General features: G+C 31.9%; 1 protein-coding gene and 1 non-coding gene across 2 annotated transcripts in view; one reads left to right on the forward strand and one right to left on the reverse strand.

Moving 5' to 3' along the window:
* Sdc (Syndecan) overlaps positions 1–16,590 on the reverse strand; it is a 278,055-nt gene that overhangs the window by 47,832 nt on the left and 213,633 nt on the right. The gene's annotated exons all lie outside the window — the stretch shown is intronic.
* On the forward strand, positions 1,104–1,176 carry TRNAV-AAC (transfer RNA valine (anticodon AAC)). Its single transcript has one exon. It is a non-coding gene; the product is annotated as a tRNA-Val (tRNA).

Raw genomic sequence — 16,590 nt, forward strand, 5'->3', positions numbered from 1 at the left:
TATGTTTTACTCTTTAGTATTCAAAAGTTCTGTTAACTATGAAGGATTAGTTTTATTTTATAATATGACTAGCTGTACTCCGCGGTTTCACCCGCATTGCTTCGCTCCTGTTGGTCTTAGCGTGATTATATTATATTCCTCGATAAATGGGCTATCTAACACTGAAATAATTTTTTCAATCGGACCAGTAGTTCCTGACATTAGAGCGTTCAAACAAACAAACAAATTCGTCAGCTTTATAATACCTATTAGTATAGATTTTGTAACAATATTTTCATTTTTCACAGGCGAAATATCAATTTCGCTGTACCTATTAAATCTGTCCCCATACGAGGTATAAATTTGTAAAGTAGAATCTCTCTCGTATAAAACTTATTTACGAAAAGATATTTCGATAAAAATCACTGAGCCTGAAAATCGTAAGAATTCAGAGAAAAATAAGGATTTTATTAAAAAGATTGTTATGGTTAGGGAGCCAGGTGCAAATTTGGTTAACTATTTCCTCTCAAGAGATAATTCGTCAGACGCATGAGAGTATAGTATTATAAAGCCTCGTGAACGTCAGCTGGCGCTCGGTTGGGGGGGTGAGTGGTTGTAGCCTCCCACGCACATAGGAAAAAAATACATTAATTCATTCATTTCCTCTCAGCTAAAAATTTGTCAAATTGTAGCTAACCCAATATCTCAACGAAAAAAAATAGTCAGCTGGTTACAACATGGTGTATTATACGTCAGCTGGTGTCTCGAACATGAAAGTTAAATTTAAAGAAAAATTTTTTTTCCGTTATTTCCTCTCAAACAAAAATTTACCTGATGATAGCTTATATGTAACTGTGGATAAATATATATGTCAGCTGACTGTATCTTGGTGGAAAAACCGTCAGCTGATACGGGAGGCTACAACCGCTCTTCCCCCCAACCGAGCTCCAGCTGACGTTCACGAGGCTTCATAATACTATACTTTGATGCATTTTACTAATTACCGCTTGAGAGGAACTAGGTCATGAAATCTGCTGCTGGCTCCCGGACCATTACTTATGGCAACATCGATTTATGTTCAGTATTATAATATTATGATAGTTAATTTTGGCACGTGCAAATAAGTTTCCGTGGTGTAGCGGTTATCACATCTGCCTAACACGCAGAAGGCCCCCGGTTCGATCCCGGGCGGAAACAATTTTTGTAATATGTATATTTTTTTTTTTTTATAAATTATTACGTCGTATATTATATTATGCAAAAAATAACATACCAATCGAAGCTTTCGAAAATCAATTATAAACATACGCACATAAATGTTTTAACATACCTTAGATATTTATGTTAGTATCTAAGCAATCTTATTATTTTTAAATAGTAAATCACGAAATACAAAAAAAAAGACGGGTTGCACTCCGGGAGTGCCGGCAGAAGTGAAAACTTGATTATTAACGTTCAGCATGTTTGATATTTTGGAACGGTATCCGTCTTACGCATGGAATATAAGGGCTTAAAAAAAAACCCGTCTTACGCTTTTTCGATCAGGCCACATGTCCTGACGCGAGTTTAAGATTTTATACCCAACGCCGCTAAAGAAGTTTTCACTTCAAAAAAAAAAAATTGAACAAGTGCTATTATAGGTATGAATAAATACAATGGAGCGTCGTTGCAAACACAGCAAATTCCTAAAAACCTAGTCAAATTAAAAACAAAACAACTCCTACCTTCCGTCAATATAAATAGCATTCAAAATTAAATGATACAGATTAGCAACTAGCAACTAATTTCAAAACTTCGTCCACACAACTGCACTTCTGCCATAATTAATTATCCTTTGCGCTTTTAGAATTCAGCTGGCTCAGCTGCAACATCTAGCTTATTCATTATAGTATTAATGTTTTACGGTGCATTTACATCAAACGAGCGAATGCTCATTCTAACCCCATGTCAAATTCTTTCAGTGTAAAGCCGGCTACTTCACGTACCTGCCGCAGGGGCAATATTGGAACAATCTCGGTTGGTCGGCGGTCGGAGCAAATTCAACTGCATACACAATTACACATCACAATTAAGGAGGCAATTAACGATCAAATTCCAATATTGCCCCTGCGGCAGGTAGGTGAGAAGCCGATTTTAACAGGCATAGAGAATTCTTTCGTTGTTCTAAGTGCGTTCGAAAAGATTCTATGCAATGTTCTAATCCTGAACAACACAAAGACATCACGAAAGAATGCTCTTGCTCTAGCTCTAGCTCTATGTTCGTTTGATGTAAATGCACCATTATACGAGGATTAGATACTAAATTGGGTCTTAGCACAGACATATTAGTGTCGATATTATATTGTATTTGGTAAAGTGGTTTAAACAATGGATTTAATAAGATACTAACGTTTTGAATGCGCGCTTATGATCCAACTTCGTAACATTGTTACGAGTTTTTAAACATGATTGCAAATGAATTATTCATAAAGTTTTCGTAATCTTTGCATCCTTAATGTTAGATTTTCTCTTTAAGATTAATAATTATTTATAAACAAGTCGACCTTCATCGACAATTTATCAGAAAACCATTTCTGCCGAGAATATTAGTTTTCTAAATTAAATTCTGTTCTCAATCGGTTTTCAAAGAGTTTTCAATGTGACACAAATTTAATTCACATTTATTAATAGGTAATTATTTTGTTTTGTATTAAAGGAATAATTATTATTAACTTGCTTAGAAAGTATTTAAATCGTTAGATAACATCTTTAAGCCATCCTCCGTAGCTATAAAACTTTCCAATATAAGTAAACAAGACTTTACATCGTAACAAACACACAAACAAAAAAGAGCGTGTGTGCCGAGCACATGTGTCAGAAGTGTAACTCCTTTGGCAAGGTTCAAAGATACCAAAATCGTCGTCTTACTCCATGACGTGACTGTATTGGCACTTGCCACACGATCTATGAAATTTTACTCATAACGCGCCTAAATAAACTTCACTAAAAAAAATCTTTTATATAGTAAAAAATAAAATAAAAATATAATAAAATTTATTAGCAACTTCAAATATAACATTACAATATTGCTCTGCCTTCTGAACTAGGTAATTACCTGTATCTCAGAAGGCAGTGCCTTCCCTTACAAATTCCATATTACATTATATTTGGCAAGTTAACAAAATAAATTTTAGTGACTAATGATGAAAGAATAGAAAGTAAATGATTAAGAAAATAAAAGAATATAATTTGGGCCGATGGAAATTGTGTGTGTGTGTGTGTGTGTGTGTGTGAGTGTGAGTGTGTGTGTGTGCTTGTGTGTACCTATGTTTGCGTGAGTGTGCATGAGTGATTGATTTTGTTGCAAGCATTTATTTAATAGTAATGAAAAGATTTTCAGTTTGTATATAATCAAGATTTTGGAGCCAATTGACAATGTATATATTATATAGTAACTATACCTACCTAGATAAAAAAAAACATTAAGTTACAACTCGCGAAAATACCAAGCAAGAATTCAGCATCCTCGACCAATCGTCTTACAAAACTGTTAAAAACTCATCTCAAGATATTCCTATGATAAATGTCTTTGACGAAATAGTTTCTAGATTATCCGCGCATTTCTCTTAAACGGGAATAAACCGGTTTAATGAAAAATACCGGGCAAGTTTTGCATTCACTGCGATTAATTGCGCCGAATACCTCTTTAGTGAAATGGGCTCTTGATGCACTTTCGTTTATTCTATTTTGATTAGAACTCAATTGCTATGTTATGAGTAGGTGGTAATGGAGCGGATTTTAAAGTATGTAGTTTTAACATTTTTCTTTTACTTACCTATATCTTTTTAACTGAGCAAAAAAGAGTAACAAGGTATTCAAAATACATAAATGCCTAACAAATAATAATGGAAAGGCTTTCTAAAGATATTCTTTTTATAGAATTTAATATAGTATTAAAAATAATTTGATTTTTATGATTCTTTCGTCTAGAAAATTACATTGCCCGTTTTTAAGCCCGTTTTAAATACTAATTCTAATACTTACGCATATTTATTATTTTTGTTAGTTTTTGAATTTATTTATTATTAAATCTAAGTATTTGTTTATTTATTTATTTAACAATTTAATGTACCATTACAAATTAAAATACATAATATTAATTTGTTATTAATTTTTAAACCGTAATTTATTATTAAATATGCATAACCATGTAATTTCGTCAGATATAATTTAATTCGGCCATGAATGTCGATACAAGAATAATGAACTCATTACCTTTTGGCTTATTGACTGTTATTCCGCAGTTCCGAACGGATTACTGGTCATGTCGAGTGTAATAAATAAATTATTTTATACACGCGGTTTAACCGTGATTCAAAAAGTCAATCGACGTTACAAAGTAATATAATTCGCATCATTACAAATTACACAATTTGCATCAAAAGTGTCAATCAATGTATCGAAAATATTTTTTTCCTAATTTTAAATAGTGATTTCATCTAAGATCGAAGTAAACACGTAGATTATTTAATCCATAAATCAGGGCAATTAAAAACTTTTTAACCAACTCTATCCTATTTTAGATAACCTGTAAACAATATGCTTTACAATTAGGAAAACAGTTACAAAACATTTCTTACACACTAGTTGTTTTTATAAACAACATAGTAGTTTCAAACATTTATTACACACTAGTTATTTTCATAAACAACATAGTAGTCAAAAACATTTATTACATACTACCTAGTTATTTTCATAAACAACATATCAACCTATACAGCATACAACCTTAACAAAATAGTACGATACTCCATTACTCCATATCGTATAACCGAGACACCGAGCACGCTTCGACAAATGAGAGAAGACAACGCTTTCAAAATAATGAAACAGTATACAATTGGAAATTTATAGCAGTGCGAAGTTTTGACAGGCTTTTAAATAATAAACTTCTCTAGTGACTTGAGACGGCGTGACAGAGGAGCATCTTGGATAAACATTTATCGTTATAATCGGGCTATTTTGTGTTGTATAGAACATTTTGTAAATTTATAAGCGTACCAAGAACAGTTTTACGCACAGATATTATAATTGTAAACTGAGAATAAATAAAAGGGTTTATCTTATCGAGAAATGCTACAATATAATAAACAGCACAGGCACAACTTGCAATACATTTTTACAATAAATTATTTAACCGACTTCTTTTAGAAATGGTTTTTTAACATCAAAAAAAAACAATTTAAAATACGTCCAAAATGCATTTAAACTTGATTTAAACACAACTCATACATTAACGGCAAAGAAACTTCAGTACATATTAGTTTTTATATATGCAGTTAAACTCCAAAAGAATATAAAAAACATAAAAACAATGCCGCAGCAAACAATACAGTTTGAAGAGTGCGAGATGCAGGTTCTCAGGGTGCCGAGTGACAAGCGAATAAATTAAAGATGGATGCCACACTCTGGTTTGTTTGTTCTCATCTTAATTGTTTGCGAGATTTTCATTATTCCTCGTGTGCTCGTACTTTTGTGTATATTGGCGTCAACTTTAAAATGCTTTGAAGTGTGTGTTGCTGAGATAATGTTAAATTGTATTGTTATTTTAATTATTAGGGTAACATTAAATATTTATCAAATATAATCTGATTCAAACTTTAATGATTTGTTTCGGTTTCATTTAGTAGAGGAGACGTTAGGAGGTTATCTGGCTATCAGATTGGTGAAGGTCGATCCTCACCGGCTCTTAGACCATAATAAGCATTGATAAATTGATGAAAAATAGCATTTATAGTTTTATCTAATAAAGTATTTAAGGAAGTTATTTCTTTATGTAATTTCACACTTTTACCGTAATGCTGATGAAAATTTATAATAAAAATAGCACAACATACATTACAAATTTCTATGGCCGCGATCCAAACCAAAGAATATGGCCTTCTGTGAAAATATATGAACAGTTCATAACAATATAGATGGGCCTACGATGCCAACAGCTACGCTCGTAGACAGCTCGTAGCCGTAGCTATGCCGTAGGCAATATGTGTTTTAAAATTAAAAATAAAATATTAAATATTAACATAAAGGAGGGGAAAAGTTATTTTTTATATTAATAATATGTTTTTAATTGATAAACAGATAACTGACGTATTAGTCGTTTTATAAGTAGGTGAATACTTATAAACCGACAAACGTAGTACTGCCAGTTCGGCCTAATCAATTTGCAGTATGGAATATACTTTACGACTTACCAACCTACCATATTTATACAAACATACAAACATACAAATAACCTAAAACTCTATATCCCCTTAAACAAAAACGTTATACATGACCTTAGCTAAACCACGGTCCAATTAACGTTGTGACCAGAGCACACCAAGTTTTAATGACCCCCGCGAAGACTCGAGCGTTGTTTAATTTAATAGCCCGTGTTGAAGGCTCTTGTACACGGCCAGGTGGATGGTTAGTGTTTGTGTGAGGGTACAATATAATTTGCTTATACAATACTCGTTACTGCCCGCGGTTTCACTCGCGTAAATAGTAAATTATTTGCTAGAGAATTTGGTGTTTGAGCGCAGTAAAATGTAGCCTATCTCTCTAGCCTTATTTTATTTATGTTGATTTTGTGATATATAGGGATGTATATCACAAAATCAACGTGAAAGAAAGATAAACAAACAAATTTTCTTTAATAATGAAAAGCTGCCCCGGCTCCACTCGGAGTCAGAGAATGATATATAAGTTAAGTTATATTTTAATTTTAAATAATGCTTTTATTATTTAGGTTATAGCAGTAGAAATACTTAATAAAACAAAGATACAAAGAACAGAATTGTCAAAGTTATATCATAAAGAAAGCCTTATAGAAAGCTTGTAATTGTGAACAAATATTTGTTGTTTAATGACGTATAGTTAAAACCATTAGTGGGTTTAAAAGTTGGTACACAAATAATTTATTTATACAGATTAACAAACGTGGTTTTATATCCCCAGTTGAAACGGGCCAGAGCGGACGATAAATGATAAAATAAGCCATTCTAATTCGCCCAAAAAACGCGAAAGGAAAATTCATTATATACTTAGTAGCTGTTCATTTCAAAGATACAAAAAAAGTTTGGAAAATCCAAAAGTGCACGACTCATAATGCTCATTTAATTATGAAATATATATATAAAAAAAAAAAAAAACTTATTACTTCAAGTGTTTTCAGGTTTCACACATGACGGACAGGAAAATTTTTTGACCTATTTCGGTGTTTTTTTCCAATTCTATTGAAGTAAATCAATTTTTAAAAAGTATGGGATTAATCTCCATTAAATTATCTCGACAATAGTATGCAAAATATCTTGATTCCGTGAACTAACAAGGCTATAATAATAAGAATAGCTGCAAAAATGAGGCGAAAAAAATTTTTCGATCGTAAAGCACTCTCTGATGCCGCATCATGAGTCGTGCAAAAAAATGTTCGTCGGTATTATCAGATGTGGAAGTACTTGGTTTTTCTCAGCAACTGATACGGTTACAAATAGTTCTTTTCTATAGTATTTTTGCAAGAAACAGTGTAAGCAAGATCTTCTTAAAATACGTTCATTTTTGAAGTGAAACTTCTTTATCGGGGTTGAACAAAAATTTAGTGTAACATTTTTGCGTTACGCCGTACGCGTGACATTTTTGCGTTACGCCATACTCGTGACATTTTTAAGGTCATAAAGAAGTTTCACTTCTTACGTGTGTACTCTAGTACACGCATACATTTTTATTTTGTAAAGGATATTCTTTCATCTAGGAAATAAATGGCTGGGTCTAGGAGAGACACTTTAATGATTAAGAAAAGAATTACTATCACAAGAACATAATCTTTACTCAAAATACATTTAGTTTAATTAAAACAAAGTACAATAAAGACACGTAGGTAATAAACAAGCATTGGATATTAATTTTCCTGCGCACATGTTCAATAAATTGGCCTCGCTCCATACGGCTCTCAAATATCTCTGCTGTTCTCAAAATAATATAATAAGCTCTGACCTCAGCTCTGGCTATTAATATAGATACATAAAAACTACCATGTGGTATAAAAAATAATATTAGCAATTCTATTTAAATAAGATACAAAGTTGAGTATTTATAATTTTCAGTTGCATACTATCTAAAATTTGCATATAAAAATAATATGCAACGTTAGATATGTACTTTTATTTACGTTGAATAAACATGAAATATATAATACTAGCTTTCCCCGCCCGCGGCTTCGCCCGCGTTTTCAGAGAAAACCCCGCATAGTTCCCTTTCCCGTGGGATTTCCGGGATAAAACCTATCCTATCTCTCAAGTTGGATCAAACTGCACATGGTGTGCGAATTTTATTATAATCGGTTAAGTGGTTTAGGAGTCCATTGAGGACAAACATTGTGACACGAGATTTATATATATTAAAGATAAAGCCATCAAAACAAGTCGAAATCTAAAAGCTCCCGAAGAAAGGCAATAAACTAAACAATTTAAAAGGAATTATACTTTTATCTAAACGTTTTATGTCTCTTTAGATGACTTCCAGACGGATTGAAGGAAAGTAAAAAAGTGCTTAAAGTTGTAAAAAATCCTTGCTTCGACTGCGCAGTTATTCTGAGAACAGCATTAATTTTACTGTACTTGTTTTTACTTATCCATTTATTTTATTTTGGGGATTGAGTAGGGTTGTCAAAGGCAACATATTAAAGAATTATAGCTCAAATTATTACTTTCTTTTCAAAGTATAAATGTCTTTCTTAACGTTTTAGTGAACAAATTGTAGAAAGAGCATATTATCTAAAACTTTCAACCCACTTATAGCGCCATCTTGAGTTTTAAAGTGCGTAATGAAACCGAATACAGCGTCTTAGAATTAGTGGCAACCCTAATTCCGAGGCTTTTAAACCGAATAATTTACACGTGCGCCAACTTTTAATAGGAAAACTTGTTCCGAAGTCTCATTACTATTGATATTCAGATGTCGAATTAATTTTGTTTGTATAATTGAAAGGCGGTTTTCTTAATCCACTTCTTAATAAAAAAAGGAACTAAGAAATAGAAATTACATTTGAAAAATCGATAAACGCACAGCTACTGTGAAGATGGAGTTTTTATTCAGAAGAATTAAGGAATTTGTTCAATTTTTCAATAGCTGTCTTCTCCATCTTGTTATTATGAAATAAATAAATAGCCAATTGTATTGTTCTTTGTAAGTATAAAACATTTCTTGATTATATTACTGCTCAATATATTATAACAGACGATGTCGTTAAGAGCATAATATAATTAGAATCAATCAAAGATTATGTTCTATGTGAACTTTGCAGATAAACCATAATTTTCACTACAAAAGCAAATTCAACCTATGTTGTCATTTTATAACCCAGTTTAATTTATTACTGGCAATCAAAATTTATGTTCTGTGCAACATATTTAAAACGAAACAAAATATATTATTTCATGGCCAGAGAAAGATTTATATTCATATTTGAAATAAATTTTACTATCTGACATTGTCACAAAATGTGAAAAATGTGTATAATTTAAAAGAGTTTAAAAGTTAAATTTTATTGCATCCTTTAATTTTGTTTCAACAAAAATATTTTTACAATATCTATAATTAATTAAGGGATAAGTACAAACCTCAGGTACTATCAGATGAAGGTAAAAACATCTGCAAGGCAGTCTGTACCTATATTTTGTAAATTATATCATGAGGTATCGCTGTACATTCAATTTTTAAAATATAAATTTGAGGGCATGGACGTATAAAAAAAGACGGACGCCGTATTACGAACAAACAACGTGAAGCCACCATAGTAAGCTAGCGATCGTGTAAAGACAATAAACACGCACACACTCTCACCATAGTAAGCTAGTCGGCCGCCATTACGTCGTGAACTACCGACTGATTAACTGCGTCACTGTTTCACAAAAAATATTTAAAATGCCGTCTTGCGTGGTTAAATGGTGTCGCAACAGTACAATTTTAAATAACAAAACACAAGGGATTACATTCCACAGGGAAGCAAGGTATTTCTTTTATGTTTTAATGACAAAATTATTACGGCAAAATTTATAAAAAAAATACAGCCGCCATTGTCATCAACACAGCTGTTGCCATGGCAACATGGCAGACACACATGGATGTTTCGCCGCCATTACTAGGCTTCACTCAATGTTTAGGCGATATACCGTCCGTCTTTTTTTATACGTCCATGTTTGAGGGTATATTTCATAATAACAGTATTAAATTATGCGTTACTATTTTATTCACAAGCTACTTTATAAAAAAGGCGATTAGCACGCATACACTAGCTTTACAGAATTAACAATTCCCAACAAAATTTTAACTTCAACAAATTTCGCTCCGACGAACAATATTTTAAATTATTATTGCACTCATTACTTTAATGGGAGAGATTAAGGCTCGGCCCCTTTTAACAGGCGCTTCAGATCTTTGCTGGGTATTCCAAGAAAATGTATATTTTTTCCCAATTTTCATACCGTTTCTAATTGGTTTATTATGTTTGAAGGTTCATATTTTTATTATTTCATGGGAATGTGAAGAAAAATGTTACGGAACATGATCCCCTTTTCGCATTTTAGCGCTTTGAAGTTTGGCATTTATATCGGAATTCATAGAATGTGAATAGGATTTCTCTTAAAGCGAACAAAAATAAGGAGCGCTTGTAATTTTTCGAGTTCCACACATTTTTCTTTGATCGATTGATGTTTTTTAAGCAAATATTGGAATGTAAATTTGTGAAGATATCTAATATTATTAAGGTATTTGTTTAGTGTTGGGTTTGATGAATACAGGTGATGTTTAATTATAAATTATACTGTTTCATACTTCTGAAGATGAGCTGTTTATAGCTACTATTCCATGGCTTTTAATATGAGTTCGTCAATGAAATTCTGACCTGATGTTATTAATAGGTAACTCGAGTATTTAATCCGTTGTAGGACGAATGTAAACACCACGAAATGTATACAAATCCTTTACATATGAAGTTCTTATTTTTAAGATGTTCATGAATGTCTTCTAATGAACGGGTTTAGATGGATGGTTCTTCATACATTTCTGTAAAGTTATTTTGAGGCATGAATAAGAAACTAATTTTATTTCATTTTATTCTGATTATAACAAAATATTAAGGGCATAAAATATGATTGGTATTCAGCAAGTATTTAAAAAAATATCTTTACTAAATACGTACGTGATTCTTTTCATAAAAATGCCATGAAATATTTATTCGTAGCACGGTTTTCAGTTTATCATTTAATAGACATAGAGACACCTATAATTCGATAATGTCTTTAAATTTCGCACAAAAAATAACATTTCCAAAGAAAACACGCTACAGAAATCCCAAGGCAAATTTCCTGAAATCCTAATGTTATTTTTCACGAATATTGCCTACGACGCGAACATTATGTGAAACTTATAGAGTACGAATAACTGTCACATCTATTTCTTTATGAAAATGTCGATGTTTGTAGTAAAAGGATATTTTTTAGTCTACATTCTTGGAAAAAACTATTTTTATATAAAATTGGCAATCATTAATAAGTTAGTTCTAGAGTTAGTGACCCTGGGGTGGCATATTCTTTACAGGTAATTTTGAAAATCAAATACTTTTCCACCTTTTTTACCATTCTTGGAAAAAACTATTTTTATATAAAATTGGCAATCATTAATAAGTTAGTTCTAGAGTTAGTGACCCTGGGGTGGCATATTCTTTACAGGTAATTTTGAAAATCAAATACTTTTCCACCTTTTTTACCATTCTTGGAAAAAACTATTTTTATATAAAATTGGCAATCATTAATAAGTTAGTTCTAGAGTTAGTGACCCTGGGGTGGCATATTCTTTACAGGTAATTTTGAAAATCAAATACCTTTCAATTAGTATTCTCGTTACAATAGACTTCTTCTTGAAACTGATTTCCCTTACTATTTTATCATTGACCTGTCCAAATTCGTTGCAAGGCGCAAGCATCAAAGTAACACATTAATTAACTTTAAACGTGTATATAATTAACTTTAAACGTGTATATAATGTTAAGCTGAGATGTGGTCTAAGATGGAACGCGCTTCCCTAGAAGGTACCTGTTCACTCTACGCTTGAAAACCCCCATATTGTACTCGTCGGGGAACACAGACTCAGGAAGCATGTTCCAGTCCCTCGCGGTTCGGATAAAGAATGTGGAACCGAACCGCTTAGTCCGGGTACATGGAACGTCCACCATATGGCGATGCCTAGAATCTTTCAGCAATTTCTCCTGGATTTTCTTTAAGCCTTCTTTTTTCAGAAGGACTAAAAACTACCAAAAATCCCCATCATTAAAAACACTCCCTATACAATATTTTAATATTAAATAGCTAAAAGGCACTAGTCGACAATACTTAACAGCACTTAGGTTCAAACGTTCTAGCGCACTCTGCCTCTTGAAATATGAATTCGTTAATAAGGCGCATCTACACAGAACGAGCTGCCTCGCGAACATATTCCCGCGCGAGGCAGCTCGCTCTGTGTGAACCCGCCTTATCAATCGATTTGTAGTACAATTACATCAGTGTAAATAACAAAGCGATGTTGGTAAATGTAATTATCGATACGTAGCTTGTTATCCAATAGATTTGAGTTAAAACTTTAATTAGACGGGAGATATAAGTTTAATTGGATTGAAACAATTTATCATTGCTTTGTGTGATTGTGTTACTAGTTTTGTATGGTGTTGAATGGTTTCGAGTTTAGTGATATGTTATGAATTGTTAATCTTTGTTTCTATGTTGCTAATTAATTTGAATTTATAAATATTATTTAAATAATCTTCTTGAAGAATAAAGTTATTAAATTAATATAAGTATCTACAGTTCATCATAAATACTACATAGTTTTTAGTGAAAATCGATGAAAATTATAAACCACCGCTGCAAGTTTAAATTTCTATAGTCTCCCTTTATCGGTTAAGCTACACGTCAAACAAAAGTTTAAAATTGATATAATTATCGAACATTTTTAACTTCATAAACTCCAATCTAACTTTTATTCAATATATTTGATCCATACTTGTTCGTTTGGTTTATTAATCAAGAACAGTCAACGGAATCATTTTTCACAATTTAAAGATTTTTCTAGTAACTTCTGCGCAGGTTCGGGCCAGCGGCGCTAAAGAAATTTGTCATCTGGTTGAATCTGAGCCGATGGAACCAACCACCAAAAAAAACACGAACCTAACCTATCTGATCCAAACCACGGACTATGCTAAATGATGAACAGATTATCACGTTGAACGTTACATTCAACAGCTTGACGAGTTGTCCTCTAGTCATTCAATTAAACATCCTTGAACGAACGCACTAGTCATTCAATCAAATAGCAGATTCAAGCAAATAACTACGACATATATACCAAGTGCTTTCCCGTGATCGCAGACGTGCCTAATCACCGCTACGATAGGAACTGATAAGGGTCCATTAATGAAATTGCTCTTAAAGGAATCAGCTAAATTAGATTCAGCATTCACTCCGAAAGGTGTTCACTGTTCACGTTTGAGCTTCGTTTGATAAATCTTGTCAGCGTAATCTGCTCTAGGTGTTATTTGTGAAATGGGTTTGGGAGGAAAAAATCATCATATTAAATTTAAAGAATTACTAGCTGCTCCGCGCGGTTTCACCCCCGTGGCTCCTCTCCTGTTGGTCGTAGCGTTATGATATATAGCCTATAGCCTTCCTCGATAAATGAGCTATCTTACACCGAAAGAATTTTTGAAATCGGACCAGTAGTTCCCGAGATTAGCGCGTTCAAACAAACAAGCAAACAAACAAACAAACTCTTCAGCTTTATAATATTAGTATAGATTATTATATAGAGGGCTAAGTGATAATTAGGTACCTAAAATATTAAATTTTCATTTATTTTGTTTTATTTTGAATTTCGTATTCATTTTCTTTCATAAACTATATTGTGCGTATTTTGGATTGTTATATATGCGTGATTTTTCTATGTTTATGTAGGCAACAGTAAATATTTGTTTGTAAATATAAATATGTAATATTAGAAATTCAGTTACTTCATCTTTCCATTATTTATTATATTTTGTCGAACAATTTGTTATTTTTTCGAGCATACGAAATATATAAAATAATAAATTACCTACTTTATCTGTCTACTAGCGGTCCGCCCCGGCTTCGCCCGTGGTACCTACACGTTTGATAGCCTATGTTGTTCAGTGAAGATGCACCTTTCTAATGGTGAAAGAATTTTTGAAATCGGTCCGGTAGTTTATGCGTGAAAACCATACATACATACATACATAATTACAAACCTTTCCTCTTTATAATATTAGTATAGATTAATTACTATATTTTATCAAAATTTGCTATTTTTAATAATAAAACTTCATAATGACGTAATTAATATTCCGCTCAATTACTCCTCGGGTGTTACCTGTAACAAGAGACGTTAATTGTTAATATACATAATTAAACAGTTCTCAATTTTGTTTGAAGTAAAATCATCTGTAATATTATACACCTAGAGATACTTTTTTATTAACTAAACGAAAGGAGAAATAAGAAAAGTTTATTGGGAATGAATTGAGGCGGTAATTTGTAAGGAAATTGAGCCAAGTAAGGTTCAAAATATTGTATTGATCTGACATTTTTTATAAGGAATAGATAAATAAATATCGTTAGGTTTTCCGCTTTTCATGAAAAATAATCGGATTTAGAAAATTAAACATTTTATTTCAAATTTCATCGATTTATCGATTTTTCAAATTGCATCCAATACAAAGCGCACATTAAAGTCCATACAATTTATCACAATCTGAAACTGTTGTTAAAAACTACTCGATAGAACAAGAAAATCTTTTATCGATAAAAAACTGCGACTCGTTGACAAAGTTGAACGCTGACCCAGTAAGATAGTTGGATAACAAAAGCAATATCCATCTTAACTGTAAAGAACTTCACAGTTTACTGTTCAAAATGACTGCTCATAATATGTAGTCTTTTATACGAGAATTGAGACAGCTTCGCTATTTAAACGCGATTTAATCACGAACAAATTGGAAAATTTAGTATTAAATCCATGGTCGTAGAAGGTCTTCTTTTTTAACTGTTAAAACAAATATAGAAATATGGAAGTATAACTTTTTAAAGACGCTTTAGAAAGAATTGCTTTTTCGATATTGGACTACCATACAAGCTTAAGCCTTTATGCAATATTAAAGTACCAATAATCAAATTTAAACTATACGTAAAGCCTTTGTACATTCAATAATAAGTTTAAATATACCTAAGTATGTTGTTCTGGATAACAATCATAACACTATATTATATAACAAGTGAAAACGACTAATCTAATTATCATCTTTTTAAATATCACTTAAATTTTAGTATCCTATTTTTTTTATTGAAACTGAATCTACACTAAAATGTCCCTTCAAAACATAAAATTCCATCCCAGTATACCATTCACACAGAAATCGTCTGATCGAGCGAGTTATCAATACATCAGCTTGTAGCGGTCGGAGCAGCTTTATGGCGTAAAAATTGAATTGCTACTTTACTACGTGGCTTATACGGATTTATCCGGCTCTCGTAAGGTTACAAATTGTGTGTGACCTTATTATATTGTTTTCGGCATAGGTATACAAGTTTTCTATTACATATCTAACTAATTTAATAGAGGCGACTGGTAAATTCGATATAACACAAATATACACGTAGGTTAACCAGATTTACATTGTTAGAAGAGGTATTAATGTAACAATATTACAAAAATAATAAAGTTAACAAACAATATTTTTCAATTGTTTCTTCAAGTTTAAATAGATATTGTGCTTTTAGTGGCAGCCAGTACGAAGAAAATTGCTCATGAATTAATATAAAGGGGATTAAAAACCCCAATTTCGTTCAAATAGACCACGTAGGTATACCCCAAAATTACATCGTCTAAATATTAAATCAAACTGCTATAGTACCTACTCTTAAACTCGCGTAGCAAGTTTTTAACAATTCCCATTTTCATCCACTTAGTGAAATTTGAGAGATTAAGTATAGGTTTTGTTATTGCCAAAGTTATCACATTAACACCACGCTTCTCTTGATGGTTCACATGTGGCAATAAGGAGACAGCTGTTAACAGCTTTATCATATATTTATGGGGAGATTGAATAATATGTTGAAACTGGATGTCTTTGTCTAGTATAGAGACTGGTGTGCCGTGTGACTATGGTGGTATGTCTCTATGTATGAGAACAGAGGAATATGGTAAACAAAATTTTAAAGAGATGGAAGGAAAATTATACATTAACCTTTTAAGAAACGTAACTTCATACTTTTTAGTTTGTTACATGTAACTTTAAAAATAAACACTTTTAATATTAATAATACTTGAAAATGTCCCTACAAGAAAAACGTCTGTTGCATTTGTAATAAATTCGTATGTACCTATTTGTACACGAATAACTCTGTAGTATTTAACTCTCAATTTTAATAAAGCGCACTATTTACTTTTAGATTTACCTTCATATATCCAATATTGCAAAAAAGAAACACAATAAAAGTTTACAAAAGTATTTACGTCGCGTCGAGATTA

This window comes from Colias eurytheme, chromosome 6 (assembly GCF_061535395.1).
Source record: "Colias eurytheme isolate Ceu_HAF_F1 chromosome 6, ilColEury1 Martin Lab GWU primary, whole genome shotgun sequence".
NCBI lineage: Eukaryota > Metazoa > Arthropoda > Insecta > Lepidoptera > Pieridae > Colias > Colias eurytheme.